Source organism: Neofelis nebulosa, chromosome 1, assembly GCF_028018385.1.
Source record: "Neofelis nebulosa isolate mNeoNeb1 chromosome 1, mNeoNeb1.pri, whole genome shotgun sequence".
Lineage (NCBI taxonomy): Eukaryota > Metazoa > Chordata > Mammalia > Carnivora > Felidae > Neofelis > Neofelis nebulosa.
In genome coordinates, this window is record NC_080782.1 from 23,474,113 (window position 1) to 23,495,474 (window position 21,362).

Below are 21,362 nucleotides of genomic sequence, written 5' to 3' on the forward strand. Positions count from 1 at the left end.
CAACAAAAGTAGAGCTTTAGTTTATTCGCTCTGCTAGTTCACATCAGCAACTAAGACTATATCCAGGGTTAAGTGATGGAAGTTCAGTGAGGAAAAAAAAATAAAAAAAATCAGCAGAGGCTGGCCCCATCCTCCTGGAACTATCATCCCAAATATTTAAGATGTTTCCAGTCCCTTCACATTTTGGCTTCTGCGGGATCCCACTGCAGCCACTGACATAGCTCCAAGTCTATTAGGAGGCTGGAGTCCCAGACCATGGAGAAAATGAAATACCAACCAACCAACTGACCAACCAACAAAATGAATGATTTCTTTACACTTTCTGATGTTAGGAGTTCTATTTCCCATTCTACAAGGAAGAACTTGGAGAAATCTGGGACAATCATTTCTGGAAACTAGAAAGCAGATACATTCACAGTTTGAATTATATTCTGTAGATATCTCTAACACAAATATGGTAAATGTAAGAAAGACATTTTGCAACTTCAAAGAAAGAAATAAAGAAAAGACAAAATAAATACATGCGTAATAAAGTAGTCTAAATATAAATACAAATTTCAAAAATGGACATGTCTTTAAATAGTTAATAGTATGTGACATCAATGTCTACAAATGATATTCAACTTCTAGTCAACCAGGGGTCAACACTCCAGTTCCACACAAGAGGAAATACAATCCTACCATATTGTAATTTTCAGTATAGGAAAATGTGTATCAAGTCAAGGCACTGTATTGTTTATGGGTTTAAAATTTTAGATTCCATTGGTTAATAAAAAAAGGAAGACTTAGTTGTAAGGCAAAACAGGACAACTTTCAAATCATAAAAATAAAAATTCATAGAAGTTAGAACCCAATGTGTTAAGGTATTATGGGATCAGGAAAGGTATAAAATGGATGGAGATAGGTACATGAATTTTGGCATAAAAGTATCAGATTTGTAAAAAAATGGAATGATGCAAATATGAGAAATAAATGTAAACTATCATCAGCACAGAAAAGTGCAAACTCAATCAAGAAAATTGTTAATATGGTGAAAGAGCCCTTTGAAACCTATGACAATCTCCTTAAGTTAATAGATAATTATAATGATAAAAGTTGCAATTTTCTAATTAGCAACTGAATATGCCAAAAATGGATAGCACCTCAACACACAAATAATTCACTCCCAGAAACAAAACAAAACAAAACACACCTTAGCCACTAACAGGACATGATTAGCTAAGGGAAACGAATATTCTGACGTGAGGTAGACATGGATATGCAAAAGAAAATAGCTCATGTGTTATAATAAAAATTAAAGGAAAGAGATAAAATCTAACTACATCACTAAAAATGTTGAATTTAAAAAATCAACATAAGCTCTTATAATCATCTTTAGAAAAAAATAAGATCAGATATTTATAAGGGGAAGTATAAATGAAGCTGTGCCCTTAGAGGTCTCAAGTCAACAATAATCACAGTCATAGGAGCAACAAAAGTAACAATACCACCACCACCAATAAAAACTTGTTCAGAGCTCAGAACTTTGAGGAAAAATTAAAATTTCTGAGATGCTCAACAAGTAGAAAATTCACTTTCATAGTGATTCCCTGGAAAATATTATCAAGCCATATGTGGATAAATTAAAGATGAATAAAAATAATCATTCATGGGAAAATTTAGATTTAACATGACCAAGCAATGATAGGAGGCTTCTTAGCCTGCATGAGAAATTTGCATAGGATTTAGTAGAGGGAGCAAAGCACAGAAATATCATGGAAATTCAAGTGCTCATAAGGTTCAAGCACATTGTCATACCTCAGCTGGGTCACTCTGATGGCGACTGGGATCTCAGCTCCTCCAAATTCTGCATCTCCTCAGTGCTGCAGCTGGACTTTAGTTCCCCTAGATCCCCTTGTTTAGCTTTCTTAACTCCTAGGTGAAGTTCATGTGCACTACTGTGGTAGAGTGTACCAGCTCTTCTGTAAGTCAGAGGCATCACTGTGGAAAGATTGAAGTGCTCAAAGGAAAACATGGGTTTCAATTAATTTGGTAGATGCCAGCTCACCCTTGAGGGGTCCACTTTGTCTGGCTACCCAAGTTTTCATGTTCATCTTTCCTCCCTGACAGCCAGATCTGCTCACTTCAGAACCTGTAGCAGATGCCAAGGTAACAGACTTACATAGCGGACGTAACTCAGTCTCCCAAGTTTATAAGATCATATCAGCATAACACATCCCTGTTGTCATTCATAGTGGTTTTGCCTCTTTGATGAAACCCTGAAATACCTATTTTCCTAAAGCAGAATAACAATATCATTGTTCTTGAATACAAGAAATATAATAATTTCTTATTTAATAATAATAAACTATCATAATTCCCAGAATAAGGTAATAGGAAGCATACAGTGGGAGAGAGTATAGTGTAAGATCTAAGGTAAATTGATCTCCTCAATTTAAATGAGGGAAAAGATAATATATAAATAAGAATATTAAAAATAATTACCTAAACCATCAATCATGTAAAGTTTCTGAGGGAGTGCAATCTACTGTCTGCAAAGAGAGCTTGGAGAAGCTCTTTCTGGTGTTTGGACTGAAACTTAGGAGAACATGGAGAACATTTCAGTAAGGTGATTTGGACAAGGAAAGAAGATCATTTGGGTTGGTTTAGAATGTTATCTGTTAAAAAATGTTTTTTTAAGTTTATTTATTTTTCAGAGAGAGACAGAGAGAGTGCACCGGGGAGGGGCAGAGACAGAGAGAGAGGGAGAGAGAGAGGGAGAGAGAGAGGGAGAAAATCCCAAGCAGGCTCCACACTGTCAGCATGGAGCACGACGTGGGGCTCAAATCCACAAGCTGTCAGATCATGACTTGAGACAAAACCAAGAGTCAGACACTCAACCAATTGAGCCATCCAGGCACCCTAAGAACGCTATCTTTTTTAACAGTAGGAAAAAAGGTCTCCTGATTTACAGTGATGGTGCTTCAGCAAGACAGATTTGTGTTATGGCAATGTTTTCACTAGTAATAATACATTCTAGTTGATAAAAAACTTCAGAACTGCCAGTACATTATGAAGAAATATATCAACACATAAAGTAGGGTACTTTGAAAATTTTACATTTTTTTTTCTGAAATTTACTAACTTTCCAGCAGAAATGCAATATGCTTAATAGAGTAAGAAGGAGGAAGTTTGATATTTTGTCAGCTTTGACTGTAAAAGTTGTGAAGACTCCATGCAAATGACATTATTTCCTGACACTAATTCCTCAATCTAAATTAAAAAAAATGTATATCTATTCCCTGATACTGTTACTCATTTTTCAATAGAGGAGGCTTTAAGAAATATATTCTGCTTACTGTACTTTGTAAATGAGATGAAATATTTAAATTTTAAATTTTCATTTGTTGTTGCCTTTGAGTTAAACATGTGTGCATAGTTTCAATAAAGAATGTGATGAGAAATATTTTGGTTCCTGGCAGATAAAAGAAGCCCATACCAATACAAATCAAAACCACAGTGAGGTACCACCTCATGCCAGTCAGAGCAGCTAAAATGAACAAATCAGGACACTATAGATGCTGGAGAGGATGTGGAGAAATGGGGACCCTCTTGCACTGTTGGTGGGAATGCAAACTGGTGCAGCCGCTCTGGAAAACAGTGTGGAGGTTCCTCAAAAAATTAAAAACAGATCTACCCTATGACCCAGCAATAGCACTGCTAGCAATTTACTCAAGGGATACAGGAGTGCTGAGGCATAGGGGCACTTGTACCCCAATGTTTATAGCAGCACTTTCAACAATAGCCAAACTATGGAAGGAGCCTAAATGTCCATCAACTGATGAATGGATAAAGAAATTGTGGTTTATATACACAATGGAGTGCTATTTGGCAATGAGAAAGAATGAAACATGACCTTTTGTAGCAACGTGGATAGAACTGGAGAGTGTGATGCTAAGTGAAATAAGTCATACAGAGAAAGACAGATACTATATGTTTTCACTCTTATGTGGATCCCGAGAAACTTAACAGAAGACCATGGGGAGGGGAAGGAAAAAAAAAAAGAGAGGGAGGGAGGCAAACCATAAGAGACTCTTAAAAACTGACAATAAACTGAAGGTTGCTGGGGAGTGGGAGGGAGGGGAGGGTGGGTGATGGGCATTGAGGAAGGCACCTGTTGGGAGGAGCACTGGGTGTTGTATGGAAACTAATTTGACAACAAATTTCATATTAAAAAATAAATAAATAAAGGAAGCCCATACCTAAATCTTACTTATAAACTAAGTTGAATTGTAAAAATAGTAGGAAAATACATTTGACTGTAAAATTCTGTGGCAAACTAGCAGACGGAGGAGAGTAGAAGCAATAAATTCCAATTCATATAAAAAGCCAACCACAGGGATGGGATAAAATGAGTTCAGGGTTTATACACTTAGAAAAAGAAGTAATGACACATGAATGAGTGAACAAATCTGTCTCTTAAAATGATTATTGAGCTGTGGTGAGTCTAGAGCTAAACTGTATTGAGATCAAAGTGAAGAGTTTCAGGAACTTCAGCATTAATTTGCACCATTTTTGTCAGCTGTAAAATCATATGGCAATCAAGGCTTATCTAAAAAATGTCCTTTTTAATTTTTTGGACAATCACAGAAAATTAAGCTCTCAATGGGCTTTTTGATTTAACGACTTTAATGATCATGACTGAATATATAAAATTTAACTCAATAATGAAACATAGAAAACATATAGGGGAGTGCACTATTTTTATATTTTCAAAGTGTAATTTTTAAAACCTTAAAAGCATTATTCTTACATAAGTATGATATGAACATGTGTCAAATATTTATTAACTCATCAATGAAGGAATCAATAAAATGATAAAGCTAATTCAAAGAGCATTTTGAAAACCTGGGCATTAAGAGTCATTTTGAAAAAAAATATTAAAAGATATTAAAATAATATGGCTAAGATAGATATAAAAGTAGCAAATGTCCTCTGGGGCAATAAAACAATAAATTGTGGGGTTGTCTTCCATATTGGACAGAAATCTGCTTGGTAATATTCACTCTTCATTGTCCAGGCTTTAATCGAGTAACAAATAGCAGTCAGCACAGGTGCTTTCTCCTAGATAATTAAATAATCCTAAGAGGGTCTCGTTAAACAATACCTGGTACAACTTTGAAATAATAACTGCCCACTATTCTGCCTTATTTTCAAATTTTGAAGACTTTTTCTATCCAGTTCATTAGCAACAGAAGGCACTAGGTGGGCCATTTTAATTATTATAGTAAATATAATGAAACTAAGTTTATAGTTGAAGTTATTTAAAGCTAATGATAATATATACACAAAAATAAATTATATATTATTAAATAACTTAAATTTCTGTCTTTGCATAATAGAAAAGGTAATGCACTATCTGATCTTGTTTTGTAATGATGACCATTCCATCCCTGTAACACATTCTTTGCTTACAGAAACATAACTGGTGGTTTTAAAAAGTAAGTGCATATAGATTTTGGAAATGGTCACAAATTTAATCATTGCTTTTTATCGTTATCTTTATTTTCCAGTTGCACATTAATTTGTAACCCAGTTGTGTGTGGGTTCTTTTTTTTTTTTTTTTTCAGTTTGGTTCTTTTTTAATTAACCCAACATTCATATCTTAAAGAAAAAAAATAGTGATGACTAGAAATAAGTTAAAAAGTGATAGAGACAGAGGCTAAGGAATGTTCCTATAGAAGATAAACTTTTAAGTCAGAAATAATTGGTATGGAAAGATCCCAAAAGAATATTAATTGAGGTTTGAACTTGTGGATACTGGGCAATAATTTTACCACCCAGTTGTAGACATTTAGCATAGCTTCAGAGCCAGTCTTGTATGATATTTAACACTAAATATAAAGTTGATTTTTTAAAGGATTGATTTGGGAAGCTAAGCAGTTTCAGCTACAGCATTTGACATCTGCTGCTTAGCAAGTAATAACATTAATAAAGCAATGCAATTTTCTACAATGAATGGAGTGGATGGTCCAGTAAATCACTGGATAACTTTAGCCATCAATCTTTTCTTGCTCAAGGCTGGGGCATGACTGAAAACAAGGAAGAAAAAGAAAATAAGCAGAAGGCTTTTCAGAAGAGTGAAACATACAAGTGAAGTAAATTTCCCTCTTTGGATAGAAGACAAATGTTTCCAAGTCAGGGAAAAGTACTCATTCTTAAACAATAGACTTCAGTCTCTTTTCTATTCGTCTTCATAGTGGAACACTTTAGATGGCTCTGCAAATTGATACCCAAGGCTAAAAGCAAGTGGAAACATTTGCTCTGAAATTTATTTCTTTCTCTTAAATTTTAGCTGCCAGATTATCGCGGTTATATGTCATCACCACACCCATGTCAGGGCAAGGAAGACATGATAATGTCTCTAAGTAACATTAGTTTACAGGCTGGAGACAGAACAGTTCAGGGACTAGCTCAGGAAACACACCAAAGGCAACAGGAGAACCAGCATGTGTGAGAAACATCTCCCTGCACACACACTTCCTATGTAGAGAATCTTAAGAATTTAAATGGGGGTGGGGGGGGTCCTGGGTGGCTCAGTAGGTTAAGCGTCTGACTTCCGCTCAGGTCATGATCTCAGTTTGTGAGTTCCAGCCCTGTGTTGGGCTCTGTGCTGACAGCTCAGAGCCTGGAGCCTGCTTTGGATTCTGTGTCTGCCCCTTCTCTCTCTTTCTCCCTCTCTCAAAAATAAATATTAAAAGTAAAACAATTAAAAAAAAAAAAGAATTTAAATTGGGAACCATAGTATTGAGAAATTTAGCAACTTCTATATACACAGCTCCTGTGCTATGAAAGATTGATCTAAGGGACTATATTATTTTTTTTTAATTTTTTAATGTTTATTTATTTTTGAAGGAGAGAGAGACAGAGAGTGAGCAGGGGAGGGGCAGAGGGAGAGAGAGAGACAGACTCTGAAGCAGGCTTCAGGCTCTGAGCTGTCAGCACAGAGCCCAACACGGGCTTAAACCCAGGAACTGTGAGATCATGACCTGAGCAGAAGTCGGAGGCTTAACCGTCTGAGCCACCCAGGTGCCCCAGGGGCTACATTATTGCTGTGAATTCTAGGTAATTCTTTAGCAGTGCATGTTATATTCATATTAAATGGTTTGAAGACAAGATAGATTAACAAGCATTAAATATACATAATAATATTAAAATTGTCAAAGAGATATTAAGAGATAATGATGACATATGCATAAAGTTCAGAAAGTTTCCCTGGTGTCAGTAAATAAATCTCAGGTCTTAAGGTTTATGGGCGTCAATTAAAATGTTATTCACGGGAACCAGAGTGTCAAGTTCCATAGAAATAAGGAAAAGTGGTTAATCACGGCAAAAAACAAAAACAAAAAAACAAAAAAACAAAAAACAAAAAAAACCCCACATTTTCTTACATTTGAATAAATATTTCTACAGAATCTTAAAAATATGTTACTCTATATGAATAGATTATTTCACTATAGAATAAGTTAACTGATTTGTTCTTGAACCATATAGAGAATAACACTTCGTTGTCTACGTATATTTCATGATTCTTTCATTATCAGTAAAAAATGCATTATAAAAAACAAATAAAGTAATCATCTCAAATCAAAATATGATGTCTACATTAAGAATGCGAACTGTTTGTGGTAGGGAGAAATGATCTTGAAATGAGTGTGTTTGCCATTGTAATTATTTTCTCCCATTTCTGTATAAAGTGTCCTGCTATGATCAAATGAAATCATAATTTTCTTTCAAAAAAATCCATGGGTATTCATTTAATATATTTCCTAAGTAATAAACTTAATATATGTTGGTCTTACTCCCTTCTTTCTTATTTATAACCACAGAAAAGTTAAGCAGTTTCTGGGTGGTCCCAGAGAAGTCACTTAAGGATTGAAGTAGAAATGGATTCCTCTAAGAATTCACATTGTTTTTTCTTTCTAACTCACCACTGCTCCTTCAGCTGTCTGTGATTTGTGTCAGCCTCTTCACTGGTCCTTGGGCCTACTGAAGAGTTTATTTATAATTGGGTATATGGACAGTGATTAAGTTGAAAGTCAGAAAGGCAGAACATTGCGGTATTCTGTCTAGTGATATACCATCATCTTTTTTTTTTTTTTTTAACGTTTATTTATTTTTGAGACAGGGAGAGACAGAGCATGAACGGGGGAGGGTCAGAGAGAGAGGGAGACACAGAATCTGAAACAGGCTCCGGGCTCTAAGCTGTCAGCACAGAGCCCGACGCGGGGCTCGAACTCACGGACCGCGAGATCGTGACCTGAGCCGAAGTCGGCCGCTTAACCGACTGAGCCACCCAGGCGCCCCCCATCATCTTAATTAATGTGAAACCTTCCAAAGTTCATGAGACTACAAAGAATCTTAAGAAAATTAACTTTCAGATTCTCATACTCAACTATCTTCCTTAAAACTGCCCTTTATAAGAATTCATCTGCTGATCTTTCTCACCTACACTTTTACAATTGTCCCTTCTCAATAAACACATCTCTTGTATATTTGGAACCTTACCATGGAACAATAGCCTGAGGGTAAACAAATCCAGAATAACAAAGAGACATTTCAAAATACAGTATGTAACTGATGAAGTTAATGGAAACTTGGGAAATGCCAAGCCCTGAGTAACAGATCCTTTTAAAACCAGTCCATTTTTGTTGTTCTAAACATACTGGATGGAAAACAAAATTCTGCTTTCACCTAGTAGCTTATTAAGAATACATTTTTTAAATATTTATTTTATTTGGGGGGAGAGCATAAGCTGGGGAGGGGCAGAGAGAAGGGGACAGAGGATCTGAAGCAGGTTCTGTGCTGACAGGCTGACAGCAGAGAGCCCGATGCGGGGCTTGAACTCATGAACCACGAGATCAGGACCTGAGCCAAGGTTGGAGGCTCAACCGACAGAGCCACCCAGGTGCCCCTAAGAATAATTTTTTATTATGAGTCACTTTTGTCATGTAAGTCAGGAGGTGTACAAGGAGTTGAGTATACATCATTATAATTACGTATTTGCCCCTTCTATTTACTCTTTTATGGCCACAAATTTTCTGACTCCAGAGTTACAAAAATTCAGACTGTTAGATAATGTTTCAGTCCAGCAAATGAGTATCTCTGTGTGTATATAATAATTTAAATAATTATCTTCTATCAAATTAAGTGATGTATGAACCCCAAGATTTTATTCGAATAAATATTTATCAAAATTTCAATATATATGTATATACATTGTTTTGAAAATCATGTACTAATCATTTCATAAAACCAATTGAAAAGAAATAATTTAAAACTTAGAGACTTGGGAAAACAGGATGTTTTATGAATTGACTTCAAACTATGTATATATTTTGCTGTATGAAACTCTGATTAAGAAGATAAATATAAAATATTTTCAAGAATAAAACATATTAAAGATGTATTTTTTTAAAAAATATTGGAGTAAAATAGAGTGCAAAGAAAAATATTTAAACTCTTCGTTGAATAGGGGCACCTAGGTGGCTCAGTCAGATGAGTATTTGACTCTTGATTTCAGCTCAGGTCATGATCTCGTGATTCCTGAGTTTGAGCCCTGCATTGAGCTCTATACTGACAGCACAGAGCCTGTTTGGGATTCTTTCTCTCTCCCTCTATCTGCCCCTTCCTTGCTCTCTCTCTCTCTCTCTCTCTCTCAACAGATAAATAAATAAACTAAAAAAAGTCTATTACACTCTTCACTGAATATTGTAGAAAAAGAAAAAATACACAAATCACTCAGGAATCAGAAAAGCATCAGCATTACTGAAGCCCTCTTTGTGCTTCTTTCCTATCACTAACCCACTTATCCCAAAATCAGCCCTATCTTGATTCCCAACACAGAGAAAGGGTTTTTCCTGTCTTAAATTTGATTTATACAGAAAATACTTTTGAATCTGGTTCTTTTATTATCATGTACAGTGATACTCTTTCATATTTTTTACAGAGTTAAATTTTGTTCATTCTAATTAGTAGATAATATTCTATTATGTAACAAAACTCCATTCTAGTATTGATGGGCATTTGGACAGTTTCTATTCTGCATTGTAACAAATCCTGCCCTCCAGAACATTCTTGTGTGTGTATTCCTGTAACAGTATTAACTCATTGCTATTAGGTTATTTACCTGAGAGTGAAATTGCTTAGTCGCAGGGCATGTATGTGCTCACTCTTCCACTTTTTCTATCCACTTTCACTTCGAATAGTGTATTATGATATTTCAAGCAGTTCAAGACCTCCCTAACATTTCATTTTGTCTTTCTTTGGTATGTTAGCCATTTCGGTGGGTACATAGTATCATCTGCAAATAATAGCAATTATCTCACCCTTTCCAAACCACATGCCTTTTATTTATTTATTTATTTATTTATTTATTTATTTATTTATTTATTTTAAATATGCTTATGGTGTTATTGGCATATTATTGGCATTCCGTTGTATTGCTTTGTTTTGTTTTTGCCATATTGTTCTGGTATGGCCCATTCCTATAAAATGTTTTATAGTACTAGTAATCTAGGTATCCTTGCTTCACCCAGAAGTCAGTATTACAATTTTCACATTTTCCGAAGAACCTCCATACTGTTCTCCAGAGTGGCTGCACCAGTTTGCATTCTCACCAACAGTGCAAGGGGGTTCCCTTTCTTCACAACCTCACCAACATCTGTGGTTTCTTGCATTGATTTTAGCCATTCTGACAGGTATGAGGTGGTATTTTGTCAAACAGAACTACCCGACAATGCAGCAATTGCCCTTCTAGGTATTTGCCCAAAGGATACAAAAATATAGATTTGAAGGGGTACGTGTACCCCAATGTTTATAGCAGCATTATCAATGATAGCCAAACTATGAAGTGAGCCCCAAATGTCTGTTGACTGATTAATGGATAAAAAATATATAGATACTAATACAATGGAATATACTCAGCCATCAAAAAGAATGAAATCCTGCCATTTGCAATGACATGGATGGAGCTAGAATATATTATGCTAAGCAAAATAAGTCAATCAGAGAAAGTCAAATACCATATGATTTCACTTATATGTGAAATTTAAGAAACAAAGCAGACGAACATACGGGAAGGGAGAAAAAAATGAGACCACAAGAGACCCAATGAGAGAGAACAAACAGGGTTGATGGAGAGAGATGGGTGGGAGAGGGACTAGATGGGTGACGGGCATTAAGGAGGGCACTTGTGGGGCACCTGGGTTGCTCAGAAGGTTAAGTGTCCGACTTCAGCTCAGGTCATGCTCTCATGGTTCATGGATTTGAGGCCTGCGTCGGGCTCGTGCTGCTAGGTCAGAGCCTAGAACCTGCTTTGGATTCTGTGTCTTCCTCTCTTCTCTGTCCCTCCCCCACTCATGCTCTGTCTTTCTCTCTCTCTCTCTCTCATTCTCTCAAAAATAAACAGTAAAAAAACTAAAAAAAAAAAAAAAGGAGGCACCTGTGATTAACACTGGGTATTGTATGTAACTGATGAATCACTGAATTTTACTGAGACCAATATTGTACTGTAAGTTAACTAACTAAAATTTAAAGTAAAAAAAAATTTTCACATCCTCCAATTATTTATCATAGTTGTAGATCACTCTCTATTTCTAGTTGACTGATGTTTATATCATGAATAAATTAATTATTTTATTGGTTGAGTTTTTCTATCTATAGAAATAGTATAATAATTTATTTCTGTTAATATTATAAATTATATTAAAGGTTTTGTGGATGCTAAAATCACTTATACTCTAGGAATTAACCTACTTTGTTCAATGTATTTATCCATTTGTTTACTACCTGAGTCCTATTGCTAATATTTTGTTAATAATTATCAAATTTGTGTTCATGAAGATGATGTTCCTGTATTTTTTTCTGTATATTTTTCATGGTGTTGATATCAGAGTTACTGAGGCCGTATAAAAATAATGCTACATTTTCCCTTTTTCCCCAATAGCTAGTGAGTTTTGTGTAAGATGGCTGTAATTCCCCCCCTTTTTTTTTAATATTTGCAACAGCTCGGAGGAAACCATATGGGCATAAGTTTGTGGATTATATTTTGTAGTTTTTCTTTAATAATAAACTTTATTCCTTTAGTAGACATCAGACTTTCAGATCATCTACTGCTTCCTTTATTTGTCTTGGTAAATTGTATTTTTTCTAATTACTACTTTCATACAAATTGTCAAATTTAATTGGCATAAAGTTGTTTTTAATACGTTCTATTTATCTTTTGAATATCTGTGCAGACTTCTTCCAGGCTAAGAAGAAATAGTAATAGTAAAACTATGATGTGAGATCATAAAAATCATGTTTTGGAAGTGAAAACAAACAAAACAATAAAATGCTTAGAACATATTTTTAAGTGAAAAAACTGTTAAAGTGTTTTAAAATCTTTACTAATTAGATAATTTGTATATAAAAAGAAGAGTAAAATAGATTGAGGCATATACATGCAAAGTATATACACTTAAATCATGACAAAGTTATCACAAGAAAATGAGATACAAATGCCTATCATTTTGTCCTTAAAGACTTTTCCCTGTTTACATGGTTAATATGAACAAAATTGTTTTCCTGGTGAGAACAGCGTTTCAAATGTGAAACAGAAGTTTATAATTTTGTTAGGATCTCAATCTCAAAACTAATTTAATTTTCTAAACCATGTTTATAATTGCTCAGTTGCAATTATTTTTATATATTCCAAAGTCCCATTTAATATACCTAGATGCTTTTACTCAAAAATTTGTTTTTGGAAGGTAGTGTTTCTCCAAATCTGTATTTACTTTTTCTTTACTATTTACTCTTATTAGAAAATATTTTTTTAAAAGAAAATATAGTAAATACTATTTTTAATGATATGAGAAATGTATGCTGTCATTTCTTGTGCTGATAATTTATTAACATAAATCAATTGGTGAGAGTTGGAAAAGACCATAGACAAAACATTCTTTGTTCCTGTATATATCACTGAAATGACTGTGAATGAACAGACATGGCATCAGGATCAGTTACATAAGAGGAGACCCGTGTGCACTTCTCAACCTAATTCAATCCACTGAAGTCATATGACTGTGTTATGTCCAGATTCCCTAGGACCACATTAGGTTCAGTGATTCTGCAGAAGGACTCACAGTTCTAAAACACTGTTATATGTATGGTTATAGTTTATGATAGCATAATTATACAAATTAAAATCAGCAGCAGGAATACACATAGAGCAAAGTCTGGAGGAAAATAGGCACAAGATTTCAAGAGTTCTCTCCCAGTAGAGTCACACAGGACACACTAACTCCTCCAGCAAAAGATGGTAACGTGTGGTGCGCCCGGGGGGCTCAGTCAGTTGAGCGACTGACTTCAGCTCAGGTCACGATCTCATGGTTTGTGAGTTCGAGCCTCGCGTCCGGCTCTGTGCTGACAGCTCAGAGCCTGGAGCCTGCTTCGGATTCTGTGTCTCCCTCTCTCTCTGCCCCTCCCCCATTCATGCTCTGTCTCACTCTGTCAAAAATAAAATGAACATTAAAAAAAAAAAGATGGTAACGTGTATAAAATATTATCTGCAGGGAGCTCATCACTACTCAAGGTTTTTACAAGGGCTGGTGGTGTAGTCACTCTCTGGTTTGATGTGAACCTACAGAGCAGGATGAACCCCTGCACAAAATTTGTTTTTTATGTTGAGACTGATGGCACCACGCGTGCACAGCTCTCTCTCTCTCTCTCTCTCTCTCTCACACACACACACACACACACACACACACACACACACACACACCCCAAGAGAATTAGAAGAGTTCTAGACACACAGCGAGAGAGTTTCTGGAGTAAGAAGAGAGGGTGGCACTCAAGCAGTCCCTGTAAAGGAGACTGGCTTGGGGTTTTTATAGTATTTAGAGGATGACCTGGGATGAAGCCTGCATAGTTTAAATCTCCTGCCAGAGCCAATAAAGAGAGCACCAGGATCATGAGACAGTATGGGTAGAGTGAGGGACAAAGCTTAAAAGCTATCTGAAAATATCAAAATATCGAGTTAGATCCTTTATTGCATCTTGACCACATACAAAAAGGCCAGAGTCTAGAATGAAAGAAGATGTTCACGACAAACCACAGTTCTAGCACAATATGTCAGTCTTATCATGGAGGAAAGTTTCATACTAGTGTTAAGGAGCTTTTTACCCACAAAGATCCTAAGCACCAGTCGAGGACCAACTCGACAATTAGACCTTCCTTAGGGTGCACATCTCAGGCCTGCAATGTTAACTCTTTTCTGCATGAATGTGCACTGAAGTTCATGTAGACTACCTGACCACTCCGAAGTCACGTGATTTCATGGTAGGCTTTAGCAGGATTTGTTTCTCAGCTTTGTTCTTGGGTAATATGCAGCTAATAGAACATACTCTAGTGGAAATGTTGCAGTACAGAAAAAACAGAAAATTATCCTCAAGCAGTGTGTGATATACAATATTTTGTCTACCTAAGTTCTGAGCTTTTTAGCTGTGGTATTGACTTGTTGAACATTTTCTGCTAACCTTCTTACTTGTAGAGTGTGAATGCTACATCAAGTGACAAGGGTCTGCTTTAGGCAACAGACCTCCTCTATTGCCAAGGCATTGTGTCTTTAATAACAGCCAAACAGTGAATGTGTAAAATAGATTCTCAGCTTGTTTCCCTCTCTAACCTAAGTGGTTGGCGTCTGTAGTCATCTTCAGGAATAATCTAATTCCTTTTCATGTTCTCTTCCCCAAGAGCTACTGTATATATTTATAAAATAAAGTATCAAATGATAGTTACTATATATATTTACATAACTAAAGAATTATTCCCCATATTCTTTAGTTTATACCCCTGATGAGGAATTAATTGATGAAATTTTAAGGTAACCCACATAAAACATGAAGATAAAGTTTAGTTAACTTACATCTACACAGATGTATGTCAACAGGCTTTCAAAGCTAATAACATGTTTCCATTCAAATGCTATAGTTTTCAAATTCAATTATCTTCTGATATGGAAGAATCAAGTTATTTGATTCTTATTTGTTGTAGGATAGTTGCAATTCTTGTAATGAATAAGAGATTGAAGTATACGCAAAGTATGGCACATTTATTAAAGTAATTATACTTTGAATACTTAGCTACAAATTTCATACCTCCTGGCTGAGGAGTAAAATTGAAATAGCAAATATGCCATAATGCAATTTACAATATAATTAGCTGTTGGTAGCATTATGTAGTTCAAGTAATTCCATTATTAAAACATTTACAATTTACATAATCAGACAAATAATTTAATGAGGTTGATATAGGAGAGTTTTTCCTACATTCAATGAAAGACTACTCACAAGGAGAAGTAATGACCAATTTTAAATACTGAAATAGTTTAGGAACCATAAATCAGGTTGAGATATTTAACCAAAATAAAGTAGAAACACACATTTTAAGCATTTAAGTATGCTTCATTTTTTAACCATTATAAAATGTTATCAATGAAATGGTAAAATGAATGAAATGTTTCTATGGTTTCACCATTTGAACTGTAATATATTTGATATTTATCATAAAATAATATAGTATTCAACATACCAGTTGGAAATATCTTATAAAAGTTATTTTGCTTTTACCTTGGTGTAGAATTCAGAATTAAAAAAAAAAAGTATTTCTTTTATTACTTAAATGTACTTATTTAAATTCAAGTTAGTTAACATACAGTATAATATTGGTTTCAGAAGTAGAACCCAGTGATTCATCACTTTCATGTAACACCCAGTGCTCATCCCAAGTGCCCTCCTTTAATGCCCATCATCCATTTAGCCCATCCCCCCACCCACTTCTCCTCCAGCAACCTACATTTGGTTCTCTATAGTTAAGAGTCTCTTATGGTTTGTCTCCCTCTTTGTTTTTTATCTTAGTTTTCCTTCCCTTCTCCTATGTTCATCTATTTTGTTTCTTAAATTCCACATAGGAGTGATACCATATAATATTTGTCTTTCTCTGACTTATTCTGCTTAGTATAATACACTCTAGTTCCATCCACGGTGTTGCAAATGGCAAGATTTCATTTTTTAAATATATATATATATATATATATATATATATATATATACACACACACACACACACACACATATATATATATAACATCTATATATATATACCACATCTATCTATATATCTCTCTATATATACCACATTTCAGTTTACTTTATATATATATATCATACCTATGATATATATATTACATCTATGATATATATATATATATATATATATATATATATATATATATATTCCATCTTCTTTATCCATTCATCAGTCAATGGACATTTGGACTCTTTCCATAATTTAGCTATTGTTGATAGTGCTGATATAAACATTGGAGTGCATGCATTTTCATTCCTTCTTACTATGTATGTTGCTGGTATATCACTGAATCTTGGCTATTATTCCTACTAAAGTCCTGACTTCTCTGGGAACATTATAAAATAGAATACATAGGTTGAACAGAAGTCTCTTTAGAGAGAAAGAGAAGCCCCTTCCCAAAGGAAACTCATACAGAGAAATTAGCCTAGTCCCTAACAGGTCGATTCAGTGAGGAGACTTCTATTTTAGAAATAGAATTCAAATTGCAGATGGGTGTCTGCCACTGGCTTTTTCTTTTCTTTAATTTTATGATACAATTTGAGGTCAGATTGGGGCTGAAATTACTGTATGATGTAAACTGTAAGCAAAACACAAGGTATGTTAAGAATCCTATGAGATTGATTGGGAAACCTTATAATTTAGTGAATATACTTTAATTTAATGGAACTTCAAGAAGGGTTCACTTGTACAGTGGCTTCAGGGCCACCACTAGAGGGAAACAGAATTTCCATGCACACAGGCAGGTGGTAAATAAGGGATATGGATCGGTGTGCTTTTTGTTCAAGGAGCAACTGAAATATTCCAAGATTGCCACAGAAACAATTGTTTAGTGCTTTTTATAGGAGCCTGAGCTAAAACGGAGGGGCCACAAATCAAGGGGATTATTGTTTGTTAGTTTGATGTCAGCAGTATTGTTGTCTGGAATTGTTATACCATGCCTTCAGTTACAGGGAACGTGTTTTTGTTCATTTAGAGTGCTGATCTTTTACTCTCTTCCCAGTATACCTCTTATTGTTAGGTCTCTTTAAATTAATTCACAGAACTTTGCACATCTCTTATAAGCTTATCCAAGCATTTGTGTTGTCTACTAAGTTATCACCTAGAGTTCAGATCTGCAATCTAGGGCCTGTGAGCCAAGGCCAGCCCACTGCCTGTTTTCATACTACCCCCATGCTAAGAATTGCTTTTACTTTCTGAAAAAGGTTATTTAAAAGAACATGCAACTGAAACTGTACATAGACTGCAAAGGCTAAAATACTTATTTCTTGGGCATTAACAGGAAAATATGTCCACTGTGATCCTCAGCAGTGCCTTCAATAGAACTTTCTGTGGTGATGGAAACATTGGTGCCTTCCAATATAGTACTACCCAAAATCTTAATCTTTCTAATGAAAAAGAAAATACTTATTTTCAGTGACTTCAAAATTAAGGATAAACTCATTTGGGTAAAATTTTTCACAAGAAAACTTCCGGCTTAGTATAAAAGAACATTTTCTGAAGTTAGGTATGAATAAAAGTTGAATGAGCCTCATTGAGAAGTAGCTACTGCCCTGGTAAGATTGCTTTAAAACAGAGACCAGTTGGCAACTCCTTAGTCGTGAAGTTGAGAGTCTCCTGGATTACATGTGAAAGTCTCTTCCAAGAGTGCAATTCAGTGGGTTAGTGTGGAATTGACTGGCTCTATCTTACCATTCTAAATGGATCCACGAAAATAAACATTTACTAAAAGCAAAGTTAGTTAGCCTCTTAAAAGGCATTTGGTAAGTTTCCAGGAAAAAAAAAAAGAAAGAAAAAACTACAAAATGTCATAAATTGTGAGAAAGGTCTGTGCATGAGAGCTTGCCCAGATAAGCTGAATGTATTGTTTGTCAAATAATGGCAGAGATCATCTCACTAACCCTTATGATATAATGCAAATAAAAGAAAGCTTTCTCCCAAGAGAGACAGACAGAGACAGAGAGAGGAGCAGAAGACACATTCTTAGTTACAAAGTGGTGATAGGTGATTATTTGTTTTCAGAATCTTGTATAATTAAATATGCTCAGGAACCTTAGTGATCAGTTGAAAATTAATTTTAAAAAGAAGCTCTTCTAGGGGCGCCTGGGTGGCTTAGTTGGTTAAACATCTGATTTTGGGTCAGGTCATGATCCTGCGGTTCATGGGGTCGAACCCTGCATCTGGCTCTGTGCTGACAGCTCGGAGCCTGAAGCCTGCTTCAGATTCTGTGTCTCCCTCTCTCTCTCTGCCCCTCCCCTCCTTGTGTTCTGTCTCTCTCTGTCTCTCAATAATAAATAAACATTTAAAAAGTTTAAAAAAAATAAAAAGATGCTCTTCTGGAGTGTTCAGTTTGAAAGACAAAAGTCTTTTAAACACATTAGAAGTGTAGAAAATCAAATAATATACAATAATAACAATACAAAAACAAAGGTAGAGGTGTTATTTTTTAAAAAGTAATGACTCCTAATGAAAACACTCTAGAGTACCAAGGACCATGAGCCGTAGCCTGTTTCACACACAATAGCACAATTGTATTATTCAATTGATTCTTTCTCTTTCAATTTTTATTTTATAATTATGTGGGGACAATAGAAAGAAAAAAAAACACCCTTTTCATTAACTCTAAATCTAGAAATCTTTGTATGGTGCTAAGTGAATGAAAATATGGGGAGAAGAAACTTTCTTTAGTTCTCCGGGCTTTTGAAGGACAATGCACAGTAAAATGGGGAGAATGAACTTTAACTTAACACAGCCAGCTCCCATCACAAACAATAAATACTTACTAAATACCTTTCTGTACAAGATACTGTGAATGGTGCTCAGTGGGATATAAACAAGATAGCACAATATTTTCTGCTGATATGTTTACAATAAAGTTGAAAATATAAAGTAATCAAACCTGCTATGATAGGCATAGTGTTTATGTTAAAGTTAATGCCAATTAAATCTCATAAGACAGATATTATTATTTCTCTGTTACAAATGAGGAAACTGAGTTGCAGAGAGGTTGTTATTTATCCAGATCCTCGATTTATAACTGCTAGAATTTGTTCTCAAATTTAGATATGTCTTACCCTAGGCTTAGAATTTTCATCCGTTGAAGAGATTAAAAATGCTCTCAGAAGAAAGTGATGAGTGGTAAATGAATGTTGTGAACAGTGTTGGAATATAGAAATGACATAACTCTGAATGTGAATGAACCAGAAAGTTTTCATGCAGAATGGAAAGCAGTATTTTCTCTTTGAAAGATGAGAGTGATTTAGATGGGTTGAAAAGAGGGAGTTGGGTGGCATTTTAACAATTTGTAAAATTTCTTGAAACACAAATATACAAAAAACAACTATTTCCCAGTTCAGTCACAACACTGTTGTAAACATGAAACCTGATTGAACAATATTAAGTCTTTTGTCAATGCTCAGACAGCACAATATAAAACAGCTTGCATCTCTGTATCCAACAAAACCAGCTACTTCCCTCAAACATAGAAATAAAATATCTTTTGTCATAGACTCTAAGTCTAAAGTTCTCTTTTGGCCAGCAAAAGAGCGTATGCAGGATTAAAGCAAGAGATGACTAATGTCTGGGAAAAGACAAGAGCCTGAGTAAGGGTCCTTGCCACATTTTTATTAGGATCAGAAGGCTTACAAACATGGTGATGGACGTGCACAGAAGGACAATGAATCTGTGAACATTAACTTGTGGATGTGAGGGAAAGGGGGTCTTAAGGATATTTGTGGTTAGGGGTTTGGGTTAATACAAAAAAAAATCTGGCACGGGGCAGTTGGGAGGAGGGTCGTTTACAGTGGACATGAGGCAGTACCTCAGTTCATCTTTGCCAGCCTAGGGGATGAGTCAGGTAAGGGGAGGAACCTCAGGGTTGACAGTCCACCTTTTCTTTGTTTAACAGTCTCTGTTCCAGGCTGCTTTGCCTGCAACACAGTGGTCCATAGTCTAATTCACCAATTTACCTAACCTGGTCTATCCTCCTGTGAAAGCAGCTTTCTGCTATAGTACTAAACTGGGGGTGCTTCCACCCTGAATATCTAATCTTGTTTATTTCATATACCTGTGTATTAGGCACCTTTGTGCCAGTTCTATTTTAGGCCTTTGCCTCTCCCTCTCTATATTGGGTGTTCTGCACCCCCCTCTCTATTTTGGGGTGCCATTGCACCTCCCAAATCCTGGCACCTTTGCACCTCCCTATTCTCAGGGTGTCTTTGCACCCCCCCCATTCTTGGGGTGCCAATCTGATTTACCCAAACTCAGGTGTGAGCATTTTATGATTTTGTGTTTCTTTATGCCTTGTCAACCCATTGGTGTAAGCCTGGGGGATTCCTAAGCTTATTCCCAACAATTTTTAAAGTTTTGCCTTTCTCATTCCACTCTTCATTCTACCTGGAAATAATTTTGTGTATGTTACAAAGAAGGATTACATTTTTTTGAATTGTTTTATAATGTTTATTTTTGGAGAGAGAGAGAGGGTGAGTGGGGGAGGGACAGAGAGAAAGACACAGAATCTGAAGCAGGCTACAGGCTCTGAGCTGTCAGCACGGAGCCCAACTCGGGGCTCTGACTCGAACTGTGAGATCATGACCTGAGCCAATGTCTGATGCTCAACCGACTGAACCACCCTGGTGTCCCATAAAATTTGTTTGTTTTCTTTTTTGTTCCCATGTTAATATAGCATTTTAATGTTTTTGGTGTTAGGCCATGGGTCCAAGAACCATTATAAGAATAACAATGAACACCCTGGAATATAGTAGGCCTTATTCTTTGAAAATAGATCTTTGGCTATTACAAATGATACATTATAGTTTCCAAAGACATGCTGTGCTAAGTCTGTATTTGCAAAAACTTTAATTATTCCTACAGCTTTGAAACAATAATGATCATAGATTTGCTCAATCAGTATTAAAATATCTATAATTTGATGACAGGATGCTAGTATTGAAATTGCCCATTGATTTTCCTTATTAAAAACTGGTAATTACAAATTTCATTCTTTTTTTTTGTTTTACCAATTTTGTTAAATCCAGGGTTTTTTTTTTAAGTTTTATTTAAATTCCGGTTTGCATACAGTGTAATATTAGTTTCAGATACACAATAAAGTGATTCAACACTTCCATACATCACTCAGCACTCATCTCAGCAAGTACACACCGTAATCCCCTTCACTTAATTTCCCAGCCCATTTGTCT